Source organism: Salarias fasciatus, chromosome 22, assembly GCF_902148845.1.
Source record: "Salarias fasciatus chromosome 22, fSalaFa1.1, whole genome shotgun sequence".
Lineage (NCBI taxonomy): Eukaryota > Metazoa > Chordata > Actinopteri > Blenniiformes > Blenniidae > Salarias > Salarias fasciatus.
Window position 1 is genome coordinate 29,368,388 of NC_043765.1, and position 21,968 is coordinate 29,390,355.

General features: G+C 51.0%; 1 long non-coding RNA gene across 1 annotated transcript; it reads right to left on the minus strand.

Annotated features, from left to right (window-relative positions):
* Positions 1 to 17,959: 17,959 nt before the first annotated feature.
* Positions 17,960 to 18,900, minus strand: LOC115380890 (uncharacterized). The gene is made up of 3 exons (XR_003930374.1): positions 18,797 to 18,900; positions 18,598 to 18,669; positions 17,960 to 18,195 (listed from the first exon to the last, which is right to left on the minus strand). It is a non-coding gene; the product is annotated as an uncharacterized LOC115380890 (long non-coding RNA).
* Positions 18,901 to 21,968: the final 3,068 nt, after the last annotated feature.

The window sequence follows — 21,968 nt, forward strand, 5'->3', positions numbered from 1 at the left end:
ATGATAAACACCAAACTAGCGGATTTAATTCAAAATGATTCGTGTTCTATCCTCAAAATGATTCACTGTCCAAACGGCGGAACTGCGGTGCTTCTGTTTAATGAACCGTCACAAACAACATGCTTCATCAGTCTGGAGGATTCCATTCATACACATTCTTCTTCTACTGCTTCACACTGCACTATACATCTAACAGTAAAACTGCGCCCTCTGCTGGACTGACGGAGGTACTGCTGGACTTATGCACTGCTGTGAACTCCATATAAACAACAAATACTTGAAGAACGTAAGAATAGTATTAACTGTAAGCAATCTAATAATTTTTCTTCAGTTTTTCATTCAAAAGTAGACGAGGTCAGACAGTCCAGCAGATACCTCTTCAGCCTCTGAGTACCCTGTTTTTACACCTTGATCATGTTTGCACTTTTTTATTTTTGTTAATTTATTTTACCTTTAAATGTGAACAGCAATGCCTTGTTTTAAGATGCATTAGGATTTAACTTAATTGAAAACAACTGATATTTATTTTAATTGTATTTTTTGTTTGTTAAAACTTTATTTAAGATTATGCCTTTTTGGAAGACTCTGCATTTAAGTAAGGTGCAAAAGTCTGTGCACACAAATATCACTGCAACTGTATAAAGTACAATTAGATTGTGCATAAAGAAATAACACTGCAAATAAAATGAAGGAAAACATTGTGCACCTTGCAGTCAGTGTTGCCAACTTAGCGACTTTGTCGCTATATTTAGCGACTTTTCAGAGCCCTCAAGCGACTTTTTTTTTAAAAAAGCGACTAGCGACAAATTTAGCGACTTTTTCTGGTGCTCTGGAGACATGACAGGACGTCTCGTTGCTGAGCAGCGGGTGCTGCGTGAGCCCTTCCCCCGTCTCAAAGCACTCACAAGCGGTCAGTGTCACGGGCTCCCTGCTGCAGTCGGAGCAGAGAGGAGACCCACACCGCTCCGCCTCCACACTTCAAATGAATCGAGCTTGCGCAGATCCGCACCGCTGCTCCCGTCCTAGGTCACAGAGCAGGATGGACATGTAAATGTTTCTCCACTGTCACACTTTTGTCAGTTAATTTGTAGTTCTAAACATATTTAGGCTGTTTTTAGCTCATTTTTGCTTCTCCCACGACATTATTCCTCTCTCCTACAGCGTCCATTACAATTACATGCAAATTGCCAAATTATGCAAATTAGGCGATGACGTCATATAGCGACTTTTAGGACAGCCAATAGCGAGTTTTCTCACTGGGGAGTTGGCAACACTGCTTGCAGTCCACCGGCGTCCACACAACTAAGTCACAAAACTTAGCAGCTGTCACAAAGATGTGAGTCTGTCTGGCTGTAGTATTTCTGTGTCTGGCTGTAGTATTTCTGTGTCTGGCTGTAGTATTACTGTCTTCTTCAAGACAAAATGCCATCACTGAATCCAGACAAAAGTTTGTGCCCTGACAACCTATAGCGCCGTGCTGCTGCGATGCTTTGATTGACATTTCACTTCCAGGCAGCCTTTTCCACAACAGGAATGGTAAGTGAGCCCAACCGGGTCTGAACAGGGTCCAGCTTGTCTCCATACAGTCCGTCGCCTTTCTGTTTTGGTCCATTTCTCCTTGTGTTTAATTCTGTCTTGTTGCAGCACAGTACATGATCATTTACTGTAAACAATGTAAACGTGAACGCGCACAGCGCCACCTCCTGTTGTGGCATGCAAATTACACAACACTGGCAGTTGTGAATAAATCCTAAGTCCTGCGGATGCGAATCAGGAAGGTGCAAAATCACTGCCAAAAGTCACGTGACGCTGGAGAGCCAATAGTTTCTCCAACCCGCAGAAAAGTTTCTCCAACCCGCGGAATTTTTTTCTCCAACCTGCAGATTTTTTTCTCCAACCCGCAGAATTGTTTTTTGTAATCGGAAAAAAATAATAATCTTGAAAGATTTTATTTTGCACTTGAAGAATATTTTAATGTAAGTGCAGATATATATATTTTTTAATTTGTGGAACGTTTTTTTGATGGACAAACCTAAGTGCATTAGTTGTGAATGACATTTTGCTTTTGCAAAACACACTGTGTTTGTGTGTGAATCATCGGCTGTGAATAAAACACGTTTTTTGTGTTGGAGAGGTTTTGGCATTAATTTCACTCCATAGTGTAATCTCATGTGTGTTACAGCATAATGACATGCGTGTTAGTGTAATGACGTGTTACAGTGTAATGACATGCGTGTTAGTGTAATCACATGTGTGTTACAGTGTAATCATATACGTGTTACAGCATAACTACATGTGTGTTACAGCACAATGGCATGCGTGTTAGAGTAATGACATGCGTGTTAGTGTAATGACATGTGTGTTAGTGTAATCACATGCATGTGCCAGCATAATTACATGGGTGTTACAGCATAATGACATGCGTGTTAGAGTAATGACGTGTGTTACAGAATAATGACATGCGTGTTAGTGTAATTACATGTGTGTTACAGCATAATGGCATGCGTGTCAGAGTAATCACATACACGTTACAGCGTAATGACATGCGTGTGTTACAGCGTGTTAGTGTAATGACATGTGTTTCAGTGTAATGACATGCGTGTTAGCGTAGTGACATGCGTGCTATAGCGTAATGACATGCGTGTTAGTGTAATGACATGTGTGTTACAGCGTTATGACATGTGTGATAGTGTAATGTCATGTGTGTTACAGCGTAATGACATGTGTGTTAGTGTAATCACATGCGTGTTGCAGTGTAATCATATCCGTGTTACAGCAAAATTAAATGTGTGTTACAGCATAATGGCATGCGTGTTAGAGTAATGACATGCGTGTTAGCTTAATGACATGTGTGTTACAGCATAATGACATGCATGTTAGTTTAACCACATGCGTTTTACAGGGTAAACACATGCGTGTTACAGCGTAATGGAATGCGTGTTAGTGTAATCACATGCGTGTTACAGTGTAATCATATACGTGTTACACCAAAATCACATGTGTGTTACAGCATAATGACATGCGTGTTAGTGTAACCACATGCGTGTTACAGCGTAATGGCATGCGTGCTCGTGTAATCACATGCCTGTTACAGCGTAATGGCATGCGTTTTTCAGCATAATGACATGTGTGTTACAGCAAAATGACATGCGTGTTAGTATAATGATATATGTGTTACAGTGTAATGACATGCATGTTAGTGTAATCACATGCGTGCTACAGCATAATGGCATGCGTGTTAGAGTAATCACATGCATATTACAGCGTAATGACATGCGTGTTAGAGTAATCACATGCGTGTTACAGCGTTATGGCATGCGTGTTAGAGTAATCACATGCCTGTTACAGCGTTATGGCAGGCATGTTAGAGTAATCACATGGATGTTACTGCATAATGACATGCGTGTTAGTGTAATAACATGTGTGTTACAGCATAATGACATGTGTGTTAGTGTAATGACGTGTGTTAGTGTAATCACATGCATGTTACAGCATAATTACATGTGTGTTACAGCATAATGACATGCGTGTTACATTAATGACAAGCAAAAACTGCTCAAACTGGGATTGTTGAAGCTTAAATATGATGGATTTATCACTTACAAGCAGTTTCCACTTGATTCATTCACGGGAACTCACAGTTTTTCAACTTTCATCAATGTGTTCTCAACACAGCTTTATATTGAGCTGGGGAGCTCGTTTCTGAAACTTTTCGGACATTTCATGAAAATCTACTGAAACTGCAATTGTTGCAGCTTAAATATGATGGATATATCACTTACAAGTACTTTAAAGTCCTGTGCCGAGCATCTAAATCTAGCGCATAATGCCATTTGTCTAGAGTACATCCCCTACTGTCCAGCGTCTAGAGTCCAGTGCCTTGCGCCTAGAGTCAATCGCCTAGCATCAAGTGTCTAGAGTCCAGCACCTCGCGTCTAGCATCAAGTGTCTAGAGTCCAGCGCATAGCATCTAGAGTATGGAGTGCAGCGCCTGGCAATTAGAGTCTCGGGCCTAAACATCAAATGTTTAGAGTCCAGTGCCTCGTGCCTATGGTCTAAAGTCCAGCGCCTAGCGCCTACTGTCTAGAGTGCAGCGCTGAGCATCTAGTGTCTAGAGTCCAGCGCCTCGCTCCTATGGTCTAAAGTCCAGCGCCTAGCGCCTACTGTCTAGAGTGCAGCGCTGAGCATCTAGTGTCTAGAGTCCAGCACCCAACGCCTAGCACCTGGCGTCTGGAGTCCAGTGCCTGGGGTCTCGAGTCCAGCGTTAAGTGTCTAGTGTCTATAGTCCAGCGCCTAGCATCCAGAGTCAATCGCGTAGCGTCTAGAGTTCAGCGCCCAGTGTCTCGAGTCCACCGCCTAGCGTCAAGTGTCTAGAGTAGAGCGGCTAGCATCTAGTGTATAAAGTCCAGCACCTGGTGTCTAGGGTCCAGCGCCTTTCGTCAAGAATCCAGCACCTAGCGTCAAGTGTCTAGAGTCCAGCCGCCGAGCGTCTAGAGTAAAGTGTCTAGAGTAGAGCCCCTACCGCCAAGTGTCTAGAGGCTAGTGCCCTGCGCCTAGCGTCAAGTGTCTAGAGGCTAGCGCCTTGCGCCGAGCATCAAGTGTCTACAGTCCACCATGTAGCGCCTATTGTCTAGAGTACAGCACCTAGTGTCAAGTGTCTAGAGTCCACCGTCTCGCGCATAGTGTCTAAAGTCCAGCACCTAGCGTCTAGAGTCCAGCCTCAAGTGTCTAGAGTCCAGCGTCAAGCGCCTAGCATTTAGAGACCAGCGCATAAGGTCTAGAGTCCAGCTTCAAGTGTCTAGAGTCCATCAGCTATCGTCTAGTGTCTCGCGTCCAGCGCCTAACGCCTAACGCCTGGCCTCCAGAGTTAAGCGCCTACCGTCGAGACACCAGCGCCCTGCGTCTAAAGTCTAGCATCTAGCGTCAATTGTCTAGAGTACAGCCCCTACCATCTCGCGTCTAGAGTCCAGCACCCAGCGTCTAAAGTCAATCGCCTAGCATCAAGTGTCTAGAGTCCAGCGCCTAGCGTCTAGTGTCTTGAGTCCACCGCCTAGCCTCAAGTGTCTTGAGTCCAGCGCCTACCATCGAGAGTCAATCGCCTATGGTCAAGTGTCTAGAGACCAGTGCCTAGTGCGTAAAATCCATCGCCTAGCGTGTATACTCCATCGCTCAGCGTCTCGAGTTCAGCGCCTGGCGTGTATGTCTATACTCCAGCGCCTACCGTGTAAAGTCCATCGCCTACCGTCTAGAGTCCAGAGCCTAGGGTCTAGAGTCCAGCCTCGAGAGTACAGCCCCTACCGTCTAGCGTCTAGAGTCTAGCACCTAGCGCCTAGTGTCTGGAGTTCAGCGCCCAGCCTCAAGTGTCTAACGTCCCGCGCCCAGCGTCTCGGGTCCAGCGCCTACCGTGAAGTGTCTATACTCCAGGGCCTAGCGTGTAAAGTCCATTGCCTACCGTCTGGAGTCCAGAGCCTCGGGTCTGTAGTCCAGCGCCTAGCATCTAGAGCATGGAGTCCAGCGCTTTGCGTCAAGAGTCTTGCGCCTCGCGTCAAGTGTCGAGATTCCAGCGCCTAGCGTCTAGAGTGTAGCGTCTAGAGTACAGCCCCTACCGTCTAACGTCTAGTGTCTAGCGCCTTGCGGCTAGCGTCAAGTGTGTGGAGTCCAGCGCCTAGCGTCAAGTGTCTAGAGTCCAGCACCTAGTGTCTAGAGTCCAGCGCCTAGCGTCTAGAGAGTCGCGCCAAGCTTCAAGTTTCTTGAGTCCAGAGTCTCGCGTCGAGAGTCCAGCCTCCAGAGTACATCCCGTACCATATAGCGTCTAGCGCCTTGCGGCTTGCGTCAAGTGTGTAGAGTCCAGCGCCTAGCGTCAAGTGTCTAGAGTCCAGTGCCTAGCGTATAGTGTATAGAGTACAGCGCCTAGCGTCAAGTGTCTGGAGTCCAGCGCCTAGCGTATAGTGTATAGAGTACAGCGCCTAGCACCTAGCATGAAGAGTCCATCGCTCAGCTTCGAGAGTTCAGCGCCTTGCGTGTAGTGTCTATCCTCCAGCACCGAGCGTGTAAAATCCATCGCCTACCGTCGAGAGTCCAGAGCCTAGAGTCTAGAGTCCAGCCTCGAGAGTACAGCCCCTACCGTCTAGCGTCTAGAGCCTAGCGACTAGTGCCTCGTATCTGGAGTCCAGCGCCTAGCGTTTAGAGTGTAGCGTCTAGAGTACAGCCCCTACCGTCTAACGTCTAGTGTCTAGCGCCTTGCAGCTAGCGTCAAGTGTGTAGAGTCCAGCGCCTAGCGTCAAGTGTCTAGTGTCCAGTGCCTAGCGTCTACAGTCCAGCCTCCAGAGTACATCCCGTACCATCTAGCGTCTAGAGTCTAGTGCCCAGCGTCCCGAGTCGAGCGTCTAGATTACAGCCCCTACCGTCTAACGTCTGGTGTCTAGCGCCTTGCGGCTAGCATCAAGTGTATAGAGTACAGCGCCTAGCAGCTAGCGTCTGGAATCCGGCTCCTAGAGCGCCTAGTGTCTAGAGTCCAGCGCCCAGCGTCAAGACTGTCACGCCTAGCATCAAGTGTCCAGAGTCCAGCGCCTAGCGTCTAGTGTCTGAAGTACAGCCCCTAGCGTCCAGAGTCAATCGCCTGGCATCAAGTGTCTATCATCCAGCGCCTTGCGTCTAGTGTCTGGGGTCCAGCGCCTAGCATGTAGTCTCACGTCTAGAGTACAGCTGATACCGTCTAGCATCTACCGCCTTGCACCTAGCGTCAAGTGTCTAGAGTCCAGCGCCGAGCGCCGAGTGTCTGGAGTACAACAGCTAGCGTGTAGAGTCCAGGGCCTAGCGTCAAGTGCCTAGAGTCCAGCGCCTAGCGTCCAGAGTCTACCGCCAAGCGTCTAAAGTCAATCGCCTAGCATCAAGTGTCTAGAGTCCAGCGCCTAGCGTCTAGTGTCTTGAGTCCAGCGCCTAGCGTCTAGTGTCAAGAGTCCAGCGCCTAGCCTCAAGTGTGTAGAGTCCAGCGCCCAGCATCTAGGGTCCAGCGCCTCGCGTGAAGTGTGTATACTCCAGCGCCTAGCATGTAAAGTCCATCACCTACCGTCTAGAGTCCAGAGCCTAGGGTCTGTAGTCCAGCGCCTAGCATCGAGAGTATGGAGTACAGCGCCTAGCGTCTAGAGTACAGCCCCTACCATCTAACGTCTAGTGTCTAGCGCCTTGCGGCTCACGTCAAGTGTGTAGAGTACAGCGCCTAGCCTCAAGTGTCTAGAGTCCAGCGCCCAGCATCTAGGGTCCAGCGCCTCGCGTGAAGTGTGTATACTCCAGCGCCTAGCATGTAAAGTCCATCGCCTACCGTCTAGAGTCCAGAGCCTAGGGTCTGTAGTCCAGCGCCTAGCATCGAGAGTATGGAGTACAGCGCCTAGCGTCTAGAGAGTCGCGCCAAGCTTCAAGTTTCTTGAGTCCAGAGTCTCGCGTCGAGAGTCCAGCCTCCAGAGTACATCCCGTACCATATAGCGTCTAGCGCCTTGCGGCTTGCGTCAAGTGTGTAGAGTCCAGCGCCTAGCGTCAAGTGTCTAGAGTCCAGTGCCTAGCGTATAGTGTATAGAGTACAGCGCCTAGCGTCAAGTGTCTGGAGTCCAGCGCCTAGCGTATAGTGTATAGAGTACAGCGCCTAGCACCTAGCATGAAGAGTCCATCGCTCAGCTTCGAGAGTTCAGCGCCTTGCGTGTAGTGTCTATCCTCCAGCACCGAGCGTGTAAAATCCATCGCCTACCGTCGAGAGTCCAGAGCCTAGAGTCTAGAGTCCAGCCTCGAGAGTACAGCCCCTACCGTCTAGCGTCTAGAGCCTAGCGACTAGTGCCTCGTATCTGGAGTCCAGCGCCTAGCGTTTAGAGTGTAGCGTCTAGAGTACAGCCCCTACCGTCTAACGTCTAGTGTCTAGCGCCTTGCAGCTAGCGTCAAGTGTGTAGAGTCCAGCGCCTAGCGTCTAGTGTCTAGTGTCCAGTGCCTAGCGTCTACAGTCCAGCCTCCAGAGTACATCCCGTACCATCTAGCGTCTAGAGTCTAGTGCCCAGCGTCCCGAGTCGAGCGTCTAGATTACAGCCCCTACCGTCTAACGTCTGGTGTCTAGCGCCTTGCGGCTAGCATCAAGTGTATAGAGTACAGCGCCTAGCAGCTAGCGTCTGGAATCCGGCTCCTAGAGCGCCTAGTGTCTAGAGTCCAGCGCCCAGCGTCAAGACTGTCACGCCTAGCATCAAGTGTCCAGAGTCCAGCGCCTAGCGTCTAGTGTCTGAAGTACAGCCCCTAGCGTCCAGAGTCAATCGCCTGGCATCAAGTGTCTATCATCCAGCGCCTTGCGTCTAGTGTCTGGGGTCCAGCGCCTAGCATGTAGTCTCACGTCTAGAGTACAGCTGATACCGTCTAGCATCTACCGCCTTGCACCTAGCGTCAAGTGTCTAGAGTCCAGCGCCGAGCGCCGAGTGTCTGGAGTACAACAGCTAGCGTGTAGAGTCCAGGGCCTAGCGTCAAGTGCCTAGAGTCCAGCGCCTAGCGTCCAGAGTCTACCGCCAAGCGTCTAAAGTCAATCGCCTAGCATCAAGTGTCTAGAGTCCAGCGCCTAGCGTCTAGTGTCTTGAGTCCAGCGCCTAGCGTCTAGTGTCAAGAGTCCAGCGCCTAGCCTCAAGTGTGTAGAGTCCAGCGCCCAGCATCTAGGGTCCAGCGCCTCGCGTGAAGTGTGTATACTCCAGCGCCTAGCATGTAAAGTCCATCACCTACCGTCTAGAGTCCAGAGCCTAGGGTCTGTAGTCCAGCGCCTAGCATCGAGAGTATGGAGTACAGCGCCTAGCGTCTAGAGTACAGCCCCTACCATCTAACGTCTAGTGTCTAGCGCCTTGCGGCTCACGTCAAGTGTGTAGAGTACAGCGCCTAGCCTCAAGTGTCTAGAGTCCAGCGCCCAGCATCTAGGGTCCAGCGCCTCGCGTGAAGTGTGTATACTCCAGCGCCTAGCATGTAAAGTCCATCGCCTACCGTCTAGAGTCCAGAGCCTAGGGTCTGTAGTCCAGCGCCTAGCATCGAGAGTATGGAGTACAGCGCCTAGCGTCTAGAGTACAGCCCCTACCATCTAACGTCTAGTGTCTAGCGCCTTGCGGCTCGCGTCAAGTGTGTAGAGTACATAGCCGAGCATCAAGTGACTAGAGTCCAGTGCCACTCGTATAGTGTATAGACTACAGCACCTAGCACCTCGCGTCTAGAGTCCAGCTCCTAGAGCACCTCGTGTCTGGAGTCCAGCGCCTAGCCTCAAGTGTCTAGAGTCCAGCGCCTAGCGTCAAGAGTGTCGCGCCTTGCGTCAAGTGTCCAGAGTCCAGCGCCGAGTGTATAGTGTCTAGAGTAGAGTGTCTGGAGTCCAGCGCCCAGCGTGTAGAGTCCAGCACCAAGCGTCTCGAGTCTCGCGTCTAGAGTACAGCCACTACCGTGTAGTGTAGTGTAACTTTCATCACTGTGTTCTCAAAACAGTGTTTTCTCGAGCTGGAGAGCTAGTTTTTGACAGTTTTTCGATATTTCATGAGAAACTGCTCAAACTGGGGTTGTTGAAGCTCACAGCAGTTTCCACTTCTTTCATTCACGGGAACTCACAGCTTGTCAACTTTCATGACAATGTTGTCAAAACAGCTGTTTCTCGAGCTGGGTAGCTCGTCTTTGAAACTTTTCGGATATTTCATGAGAAACTGCTCAAACTTGGATTGTTGAACAATAAATATGATGGATTTATCACTTACAAGCAGTTTCCCTTGTTTCTCTCTCAGGAACTCACACTTTTCAAAATTTCATCACTGTGCCCAAAACTCTAGACTCTAGGCGCTGGACTATCGATGCCAGACGCTGGATGGGATGTTAGACACTTGACGCTGGACTCTCGACCCTACTCGCTGGACTGTAGACGCAAGGCCCTCGGCCTTAGGCGCAAGACTCTAGACGCAAGGCGCTGGTCTCTAGAGGCCAGGAGCTGGACTCTCGTCGCTATGCGCAAGGCGTTAGGCACTGGACTCCATACTCTAGATGCCAGGGCCTGGACTCTCGACGCTCGAGGCACCATACTCGAGACACTCGGCGCTGGACTCCAGAGACTTGAAGCCAGGCGCTGGACTGTCGAGACTTGACGCAAGGGGCAAGGCGCTAGACTGTAGACGCTAGAGGGTAGGGGCTGTAGTCTAGGCGCAAGACTCTAGACGCTCGGCGCTGGACTCCAGACACTTGATGCCGGACTCTAGACCCTAGGCGCTGGTCTCAAGATGCTGGGCTCTAGGCGCTAAGCGCTGGACCCTAGACACTTGACGTTCGACTCTAGAAGCTAGGTGGTAGGCGCCGTACTCTGTACACTAGACGCTAGGCGCTGGACTCTAGACACTTTACGCTAGGCGCTGGACTCTAGACACTTGACGCTAGGCGCTGGACTCTAGTTGGTAGGTGCTGGATTCCAAACACATGAATCTGGACTTTAGACGCTAGGCGATTGACTCTAGACCCTAGGCACTGGACTCTAGACGCCAGACGCTGGACTCTAGACGCTATGCGCAAGGCGTTAGGCGCTGGACACTAGACGCTTGACGCCAGGCGCTAGACTCTAAACGCTACGCACTGGACTCCATACTGTAGATGCCAGGGCCTGGACTCTCGACGCTATGCGCTGGACTCTAGACGCTAGGTGGTAGGCGCCGTACTCAAGATACTCGGCGCTAGGCGCTGGACTCTCGAGACTTGATGCCAGGCGCTGAACTCTAGAGACTTGACGCAAGGCGCAAGGCGCTAGACTGTAGACGCTAGAGGGTAGGGGCTGTCATCTTGGCGCTAGACTCCAGACGATAGGCGCTGGACTCCAGACACTTGACGCTAGGCGCTAGACTCTAGACCCTAGGTGCTGGACTCTAGACGCTAGGCGCTGGACTCTAGAAGCTTGACAATTGGCGCTGGACTCTACACGCTGGGAGCTGGAATCGAGATGTTAGGCGCTGGATTCTACACACTAGGCGCTGGACTGAAGACACTTGAGGCTAGGCGCTGCACTCTAGAAACTTGACGCTAGGCGCAAGGTGCTAGACTGTAGACGCTAGACGGTAGGCGCTAGACTCTGGACACTTGACGCTAGGCGCGAGATTCTGGATGCTAGGCGCTGGACTGTAGACACGAGAGGCTAGGTGCCAGGTGCTGGACTCTAAACACTTGACGCAAGGAGCAAGGCGCTAGACTGTAGATGCTAGACGTTAGGGGCTGTACTCTAGATGCTAGACTGTAGATGCTAGGCGCTGGACTCTAGACAGTTGACGGTAGGCGCTAGACTCTAGACACGAGGTACTGGACTCAAGACATTTGACAGTTGGCGCTGGACTCTACACGCTAGGCACTGGACTCAAGACACTTGAGACTAGGCGCTGGACTCAAGACACTAGACGGTAGGCGATTGACTCTTGACGCTTGGCGCTGGACTCTAGGCGCTTGGCGCCGCACTCTAGACTCTAGACGGAAGTGCCTGTACTCTAGACATTAGACGCTAGGCGATTGACTGTAGGCGCTAGGTGCTGGACTCTAGACGCTACACGGTTGGGGTTGTACTCTAGACAATTGATGCCAGGTGCTAGACTTTAGACACTGGGCGCTGGACTCTAGACGCTAGGTGCTGGACTCTAGATGCCAGGTGTTAGGCGCCGGATTCTAGAAACTAGACGCTAGGTGCTGGACTCCAGACACTTGACGCTGGACCCAAGAGACTTGACGCTGGACTCTAGATGCTAGGTGGTAGGCGCCATACTCTATACACTAGATGCAAGACGCTGGACTCTAGACACTTGACGCTAGGCACTGGACTCCAGCTGGTAGGTGCGTGATTCCAGACACTTGAATCTGGACTTTATACGCTAGGCAATTGACTGTAGACGCTAGGCCCTGGACTACAGACACTAGACAATGGGTGCTGGACTATAAACACGAGACGCTAGGTCCTGAACTCTAGACACTTGACGCTGGACTCTAAACCCCAGGCGCTGGCCTCTAGACACTAGGCGTGAGCCACTGGACTCCAGACACTTGACGCTGGACTCCAGATGTTCGGCGCTGGACTTTAGACGCCAGACGCTGGAATCTAGACGCTATTCGCTGGACCCTAGACACTTGATGCTAGGCGCTGGACTCAAGACACTTGACGCCAGGCGCTAGAATCTACACGCTGGACTCTAGACACAAAAGGCGCTGGACTGTAGACCCTAGGCCCTGGTCTCTAAATGCTAGGCGCTCGGCGCTGGGCGCTGGTCTCCAGACGCTATCCACTTGTTTCATTCCAGTGAACTCACAGTTTTTCAACTTTCATCACTGTGATCTCAAAACAGCATTTTTCTCGAGCTGGGGAGGTCGTTTTTGAAACTCTTTGGATATTTCATGAAAAACTACTCAAACTGGGAGTGTTGAAGCTTAAATATGATGGATTTATCACTTCAATTTTCAATTCAATCAATTCATTTTTGTATAGCCCAGTATCACAACAGTTGCCTCAGTGGGCTTCAAAATGTTGCATTGGTTGGTAAAAATAAAAATAGTGAATAAGCATAATGTTAATATGTCAAATTCACAGTCACGAGACAAAACGAAGCAACCACCACCTTGGACCCTCACATCCGGCAAGAAAAAACTCCAAAAACCCAGTGGGAAAAGAAGAAATCTCTACAGTTTGGACGGATCCCACTCCCAGGGATGGACAGCTTTGGCAACAGCTAGCATGAGACAATAAGAAGTACAGCTTAGGACTATGTTGAGTACAGTCCATTGGACGGTCCAGCACAAGAACCACGGATCCCAGAAGTAGAACCAAAGCCAGTCCGCGGGCACAGCACCGACAGGAGTGTCCTCCCGGTCTGGACGGAGCTTGATCGTCGACCCTTAGTGGAGTCAGCAACTGAAACTCGAGAAGACTCCCCCTCGAAGGGGGGGACAACAGGTGAAAAGCAATGAACGGACCAAAGGGAATAACATTCAGACATTAGAGGATAGGGCTCAGTGCACCGTACGTCCCACAGCATTCTAGCTCCCAGGGCAGCTTTGTGGATAGTTTAGTATTTAGTATTTAGTTAGTATAATTTAGATATTTTAATTTAGTTTAGTTTAGTTTAGTTTAGTTTAGTTTAGAATCCCTAGCTGACCTGATCATAGGCTGCATTGAAGAGAAATGTCTTGAGCCTAACCTTGAATGTGGAGACTGTGTCTGCCTCTTTGACACCACTTGGTAGCGCTGGACTCCAGACACTTGAGGCTAGGTGCTGGACTCTACACGCTGGGCGCTGGACTCCAGACACGTGGCGCTGGACTCTGCACGCCAGGCGCTGGACTCTAGACGCCAGGCGCTGGACTCCAGAGACGAGGCGCTGTACTCTAGACGCTGGGCGCTAGACCCTAGACACTTGAGGCAAGGCACTGGACTCTCCACGCTGGGCGTTGGACTCTAGACACTTGAGGCTGGCGCTGGACTCTACACGCTGGGTGCTGGACTATAGACGCTAGGCGCTGGACTCTACACGCTAGGCGCTAGACCCTAGACACCTGAGGCAAGGCACTGGACTCTCCACGCTGGGCGTTGGACTCTAGACACTTGAGGCTGGCGCTGGACTCTACACGCTGGGTGCTGGACTATAGATGCTAGGCGCTAGACTCTACACGCTAGGCGCTATACTCTAGATGCTAATCGCTGGACATTACATGCTAGGCGCCGGACTCTGGACACTTGACGCTAGGCGCTGGATTCTAAATGCTAGGCACTGGACTCTACACGCTAGGCGCTGGACTCTACATACTAGGCGATGGACTCTAGACACTTGAGGCTGGCGCTGGACTCTACACGCTAGGTGCAAGACTCTAGACGCTAATCGCTGGACATTACACGCTAGGCGCCGGACTCTGGATACTTGACGCGAGGCGCCGGATTCTAAATGCTAGGCGCTGGACTCTACACGCTAGGCGCTGGACTCTAGACACTTGACACTAGCGCTGGACTCTAGATGCAAGGCGCTGCACTCTACATGCTAGGCGCTAGACCCTACACACTTGAGGCTAGGCACTGGACTCTACACGCTAGGCGCTGGACTCTAGACACTGGACGCTAAGCGCTGGGCTCTAGACGCTAGGCACTGGACACTACACGCAAGGCGCTGGACCTTAGAAACTTGAGGCGAGCCGCTGGACTCTACACGCTAGGCGGTGGACTCTACACGCTACGCGCTGGACTCTAGACACTTGAGGCTAGGCGCTGGACTCTACACGCTAGGCGCTAGACTCTGGACACTTGACGCTAGGCGCTGGACTCTAAATGCGAGGCCCTGGACTCCATACTCTAGATGCTAGATTCTACACGCAAGGCGCTGGACCATAGAAACTTGAGGCTAGGCGCTGGACTCTACACGCTGGGCGCTGGACTCTAGACGCAAGGCGCTGGACTGTACACGCTAGGCGCTGGACTCTACACGCTACGCGCTGGACTGTAGACACTTGAGGCGAGGCACTGGACCCTACACGCTACGCGCTGGACTGTAGACGCTAGGCGCTGGACTCTACACACAAGGCACTGGATTCGAGACGGCAGGCCTGGGACTCTAGAAACTTGACGCTGGACTTTAGACGCTAGGCAATTGACCGTGGACGCGAGGCTCTGGACGATAGACACTCGATGCTAGGCGCTGGACCCTAGACACTAGCCGCTAGGCGCTGGACTCTACACGCTAGGCACTGGACTCTAGATGCTAGGCGCTGGACTCTACACACTAGGCGCTGGACTCTAGATCTTAGGCGCTGGACTCCACACACTAGGCGCTAGACCCTAGACACTAGAGGCTAGGCGCTGGACTCTACACGCTAGGTGCTGGACTGTAGACAATTGACGCTAGCGCTGGACTCTAGATGCAAGGCGCTGCACTCTACACGCTAGGCGCTAGACCCTAGACACTTGAGGCTACTCACTGGACTCTACACGCTAGGCACTGGACTCTAGACACTTGAGGCTAGGCACTGGACTCTACACGCTAGGCGCTGGAATCTACACGCTAGGCACGGGACTCTAGACACTTGACACTTGGCGGTGGACCCTAGACACTTGAGGCTAGGCACTGGACTCTCCACGCGGGGCGTTGGACTTGAGACACTTGAGGCTGGTGCTGGACTCTACACGCTGGGCGCTGGACTCTAGACGCTAGGGACGGGACTCTAGACACTTGACACTATGCGCTGGACTCTGGACACTTGAGGCTAGGCGCTGGACTCTAAACGCTAGGCGCTGTACTCTAGACGCTAGGCGCTGGACTCTACATGCTATAGTCCAGCGCCTTGCGTGGAGAGTCCAGTGCCTAGCGTCCGGCACCCAGTGTGTAGAATCTGGCATCGAGAGTATGGAATCCAGGGCCTCGCATTTAGAGTCCAGCGCCTAGCGTCAAGTGTCTAGAGTCCAGCGCCTAGTGTGTAGAGTCCAGCGCCTAGCGTGTAGAGTCCAGCGCCTAGCATTTAGAGTCCAGCGCCTAGCGTCAAGTGTCTAGAGTCCAGCGCCTAGCGTGTAATGTAAAGCAACTAGCGTCTAGAGTCTTGCACCTAGCATGTAGAGACCAGCGCCGATCGTCTAGAGTATAGCGCCTAGCGTGTAGAGTCCAGCGCCAAGAGTCAAGTGTCTAGAGTCCCGCGCCTGGCATCTCGAATCCAGTGCCTAGCGTCTAGAGTCCAGCGCCTAGCGCCTACAATCCAGCGCGATGCGAGTAGAGTCCCGTGCCTAGCCTCAAGTGTCTAGGGTCTAGCGCCTAGCGTGTAGGGTCCAGTGCCAAGCGTCAAGTGTCTAGAGTCCTGCGCCTAGTGTGTAGAGTCCAGCGCCTAGCGTCTAGAGTCCAGCGCGTAGCCCCTGGAGTCAAGCGCCTAGCTTCTGGAGTCCAGTGCCCAGCATGTAGAGTCCAGCGCCGAGCCTCAAGTATCTAGAGTCCAGCGCGTAGCGTGCAGAGTCCAGCGCCTAGCGTGTACAGTCCAGCGGCTAGAGTCCAGCGCATAGCATGTAGATTCCAGCGCCCAGCGTGTAGAGTCCTGCGCCAGCCTCAAGTGTTTAGGGTCCAGCGCCTACCGTCTAGTGTCTAGAGTCTAGCGCCTAGCGTGTAGAGTCCAGCGCCTAGCGTCAAGTGTCGAGAGTCCAACGCCTCGTGTGTAGAGTCCAGCGCCTAGCGTGTAGAGTCCTGTGCCTAGCATTTAGAGTGCAGCGCCTAGCGTCAAGTGATTAGAGTCCAGCGCCGAGCATGTAGATTCTAGTGCCGAGCCTCAAGTGTCTAGGATCTAGCGCCTAGCGTGTAGTGTCCAGCGCCTAGCGTCAAGTGTCTACAGTCCAGCGCCAAGCGTGTAGAGTCCAGCGACTAGCGTCTAGAGTACAGCGCCTAGCGTGTAGAGTCCAGCACCCAGAATCAAGTGTCTCGAGTCCAGCGCCCAGCGAATAGAGTCCAGCACCAGCCTAATGTGTCTGGAGTCCCACGCCCAGCGTGGCGAGTCCAGTGCCTAGCCTCAAGTGTCTAGGGTCAAGCACCTAGCGTGTAGAGTCCAGCGCCTAGCGTCTCGTGTCTGGAGTCCAGCGCCTAGCGTGTAGAGTCCAGTGCCTAGCCTCAAGTGTCTAGGGTTTAGCGCCAAGCGTGTAGAGTCCAGCGCCTTGCATCTGGAGTCCAGCGCTAGCGTGTAGAGTCAAGCGCCTAGCGTTTAGATTCCAGCGCCTAGCTTCAAGTGTCTAGAGTCCAGCGCATATTGTCAAGTGTCTAGAGTCCCGTCCCTAGCATATAGAGTCCAGCGCCTAGTGTCTATAGTCCTGCACCCAGCGTGTAGAGTCCAGCGCCGAGCCTCAAGTGTTTTGAGTCCAGCGCCAAGTGTCAAGTGTCTAGAGTCCCGTGCCTAGCGTCTAGAGTCCAGCGCCTTGTGTCTGGAGTCCAGCGCTCAGCGTGTAGAGTCAAGCGCCAGCCACAAGTGTTTAGAGTCCAACGCCCAGCGTGGAGAGTCCAGTGCCTAGCCTCAAGTGTCTAGGGTCAAGCGCCTAGCATCTAGAGTCCAGTGCCTAGTGTGTAGAGTCCAGCGCCTAGCGCCTAGCGTCTAGTGTCTAGAGTCTAGTGCCTAGCGTGTAGAGTCCAGCGCCTAGCATCAAGTGTCGAGAGTCCAACGCCTCGTGTGTAGAGTCCAGCGCCTAGCGTGTAGAGTCCTGTGCCTAGCATTTAGAGTGCAGCGCCTAGCGTCAAGTGATTAGAGTCCAGCGCCTCGCATGTAGATTCTAGTGCCTAGCCTCAAGTGTCTAGGATCTAGCGCCTAGGGTGTAGTGTCCAGCGCCTAGCGTCAAGTGTCTACAGTCCAGCGCCAAGCGTGTAGAGTCCAGCGCCTAGCCTCTAGAGTACAGCGCCTAGCGTGTAGAGTCCACCACCCAGAATCAAGTGTCTCGAGTCCAGCGCCCAGCGAATAGAGTCCAGCACCAGCCTCATGTGTCTGGAGTCCCACGCCCAGCGTGGAGAGTCCAGTGCCTAGCCTCAAGTGTCTAGGGTCAAGCGCCTAGCGTGTAGAGTCCAGCGCCTAGGCTCAAGTGTCTAGGGTTTAGCGCCTAGCGTGTAGAGTCCAGCGCCTTGCATCTGGAGTCCAGCGCTAGCGTGTAGAGTCAAGCGCCTAGCGTCTAGAGTCCAGCGCCTAGTGTCTATAGTCCTGTGTAACCTGCCTCAGCTCTAACTGTTAGTGGTAAAAACTGGGAGATACAGATATTTTTTCCATCAATGCATCAATTACCTCACGGACCAGTATCAGAAGGTTCTAGGTCGCTACAGGAGAAAGGGAGGCTTGACAAACTGCAATGAGTGACGGAATAAAGAACTTCACGCACATCAAAGATAAGTATTTAAATGAATTGTATTGAACAAGAATGGTTGAAGAAGAAGAAAAAAATAAATAAATTGAACAAAATAATTTCTCTGCTTTTCAGCTCTTCAACAATGAAATATCAACCACGATCCGCAAATAAATCAGTCTCTATCTAAATCAGAGTCTCTGGTTCTTTCCTTGGGTTGGCCCGCCACAACCACTGAGGTCCCGTGTTACCTTACAGACACAAGATGAGTCCCCAGTAGAAGATTTCTTCAAGGTCAGCACAGGAGTCCATAACAAAGAAGGGAATTAAAACAAAAGGAAAAGACGAGGAAAAGAAAAAGACCCGGCCTGTAAAGGCCAAGAACAGGGTCAATGTGTGGTTCTCATAAACAAAATATACTTTCAATTTTAAACAGATACAAACACACATTCTTATGCAAATACTTTTTAACACAGCTTCTTATAATTAATTTAACCACTTGGTACTGTAAATTCAATGAACTGAATACTTTTCTGAGTTTAAACATGAAGCAAAATAGTTGAACATTTCATTTCCCTCTTTTATCTTTTCCTACTGCCACTCAAAAAAAAAAAAACAACACAGAATGAGGGCAACTGTAAACAAACACTGTCATATAAAACATTTTAACCACCACATTCATTGAAGTAACTCATTGATCCATATTAACATTTACAGAAACAGCACATTTCACTCCATTCATAAGACTAACTTCAACAAAATTTACTCACCAGAGGCTCACAGTTCACACACACTCCAGGCACAAGGCACAATACAGGGCTCTCATCAGTCCAGGATCCACGCTTTTAAGAAACAAGTGACATGAGGGTTCAGTAATGTGTAACCTTTACAGCTTAGCCTGGGATGTGGCTAATGACTGGAGCTAGCGCCGCATGCTAGCGCCGAATGCTAACGCCAAATGCTACTCACGTTCTCCTCCGTTTCCGTTGTTAAACACACGGTCCGCTCATCTACCATGAAAAGAGAAGGGCTCCACTCTTTGCTCCAACCATAAAAGTGGCTTAGACTTGGAAAATCTGGCTCTTTTAGACAAAAAAACCGGCGTAGTCTGCAGCAGAAGCGAACAAGCGCTGCCTCTAACACATGAGGCAGAGAGAGAGAAAAAAACCGGAAGCTCTCAGGCACATACGCCCTGGTGTCGTCTGATTGGTTACACCATTACATCATCTCATGTCACCCGAATCTTTTACACACATCTTTTGCCACACTCGAAATGAAATAAAATACTCTTTTTTTTTTTAAAACAAATAAACTTCTCTGTGTTGATCTTTTTAATCTTTTAACATATTTATGATTTTTAACCATAAATCCTATTTATTCACTATTTATTCAGGACTGTAACTTATTTGTCACATGAAGAAAAATATGAATTTATTAATTTATTGATCTAATAAATCAATTGGTGAGCTGGACTGTTCATGAGGCCTGGTAATCTGGGTTACACCTGCACCCAGCGTGTAGAGTCCAGCGCCTAGCCTCAAGTGTCTAGAGTCCCGTGCCTAGCGTCTAGAGTCCAGCGCCTCGTGTCTAGAGTCCAGCGCCAGCCTTAAGTGTCTAGAGTCCAACGCCCAGCATGGGGAGTCCAGTGCCTAGCCTCAAGTGTCTAGGATGTAGCGCCAAGCGTGTAGAGTCCAGTGCCTCGCCTCAAGTGTCTAGACTCTATACGCTAGGCGCTGGACTCTACAAACGAGACGCTGGACTCTGGACACTTGACGCTAGGCGCTGGACTCTGCACGCTAGGCGCTGGACTCCAGACACTTCACGCTAGGCGCTGGACTCTAAATGCTAGGCCCTGGACTCCATATTCTAGATGCCAGACTTTACACGCTGGGCGCTGGACTCTAGACCCTTGACGCTTGGCGCTGGACTCTACACGCTGTGCGCTGGACTCCAGACGCTAGGCGCTGGACTCTACACGCTAGGCGCAGGACTCTAGACACTTGACGCTAGGCGCTGGACTCTACACGCTGGGCACTGGACTGTAGAAGCTAGGCGCTGGACTATACTTGCTACGCGCTGGATTCTGGACGCGAGGCGCTGGACTCTACACGCTAGGCGCAGGACTCTAGACACTTGACGCTAGGCGCTGGACTCTACACGCTGGGCACTGGATTCGAGACGCCAGGCGCGGGACTCTAGAAATTTGACGCTGGACTCTACACGCTAGGCAATTGACCGTGGACGCTAGGCTCTGGACGATAGACACTCGATGCTAGGTGCTGGACTCTACACGCTAGGCACTGGACCCTAGACACTTGAGGCTAGGCGCTCGACTCCAGACTCTAGATGCCAGGCGCTGGACTCTACACGCTACCCGCTGGACTCTAGATGGTAGGCGCTGGACTTTATACGCTAGGCGCTGGACCCTAGACACTTGAGGCTTGGCACTGGAGTCTACACGCTAGGCGCTGGACTCTAGACACTAGACGCCAAGCGCTGGACCCTAGACACGAGACGCCTAGGCGCTGGACTCTACACGCAAGACGCTGGACTCCAGACGCCAGGCGCTGGACTCTAGACACTTGAGGCTAGTCGCTGGATTCTACACGGTGGGTGCTGGACTCTGGACGCTAGGCGCTGGACTCCAAACGCTAGGCGCTAGATCCTATACACTTGATGCTGTGCGCTGGACTCTACACGCGAGGCGCTGGACTCTAGATGCTAGGCGCTGGACTCTACACGCTGGGCGCTGGACCCTAGACACTTGAGGCTTGGCACTGGACTCAACACGCTAGGCGCTGGACTCTAGACACTAGCCGCTAAGCGCTGGACCCTAGACACTAGACGCTAGGCGCTGGACTCTACACGCTAGGCGCTGGACTCTAGAAGCTAGGCGCTGGACTCTACACGCTAGGCGCGAGACCCTGGACACTTGAGGCTAGGCGCTGGACTCTACACGCTGGGCGCTGGACTCAAGACACTCGGCGCTGGACTCTACACGCTAGGCGCGGGACACTGGACACTTGAGGCTAGGCGCTGGACTCTACACGCTGGGCGCTGGACTCAAGACACTCGGCGCTGGACTCTACACGCTAGGCGCAGGACCCTGGACACTTGAGGCTAGGCGCTGGACTCTACACGCTGGGCGCTGGACTCAAGACACTAGGCGCTGGACTCTACACGTTAGGCGCTGGACTCTAGACGCTCGGCGCTGGACTCTACCCGAGTCGAGTCCCGAGTCCTGACAGTCAAGTCCTGAGTCGAGTCCCAAGTCAAGACAGTCGAGTCCCGAGTCGAGTCCAAGTCCTAAACTTTTTTCCTCGAGTCCTAAACAAGTCATTAAAAAAAAAAAAAAAAAAAAAAAAACTGGGGAGGCACTGTTAAGGACATTTTGGACTGAGATATCAATACTCTTTTTGAGAAGCGAGCTTGTAGATTGGGTATTTTCACCATATCTGTCAAACACAACATAAAGGTGCTGTACTCCACCTGCCCCCAATGACCAGTCACCACTGCTTTTGAGAAGTGCTTGAGATGATGACTATAACTGATTTTACTTTTGGTATGACTGCCTTGAAGCCCTCTGAGGCAACTGTTGTTGTGATACTGGGCTATACAAAAATAAATTGATTGATTGATTGAGATGCTTAGAGAATTATTTCACATTGTAGGTGATTGTCATGTTTTTAATAAAATCCTCTGGCCTCAAACTTTTATATGAGTTACAAACCCAACAATGCTGAACTTCATGTTGAAATCGGCTACATGTCAGATACATAAGCTACTTGTCAACAGGATTTACAGCTCAGGGACAACACAGAAACAAACCACTTAACTCTATTCATCACAAATAGGAATAAGGTCAAAGCATTTCCAGAATAAAAGAATAAACCTCGGGAGGACAGTTGGAGTTACATCAGAACACAGGCTGTTACCAGAACATTATATATGTGACTGGACGAATGTTGGCTTCAAGCCTAACTATCCCATTTCCACTCAAATCGAACATTTTACACAAAGCAACTCCAGGAGTAAATGGAAAAATTACAAAAACACAGTCAGGCAGCCCACAACAGAAACACCAGTGATCAGTCTGTCTGATGACTCTGTCAACTTTGTCACAAAAACCTGGTGAATCAGC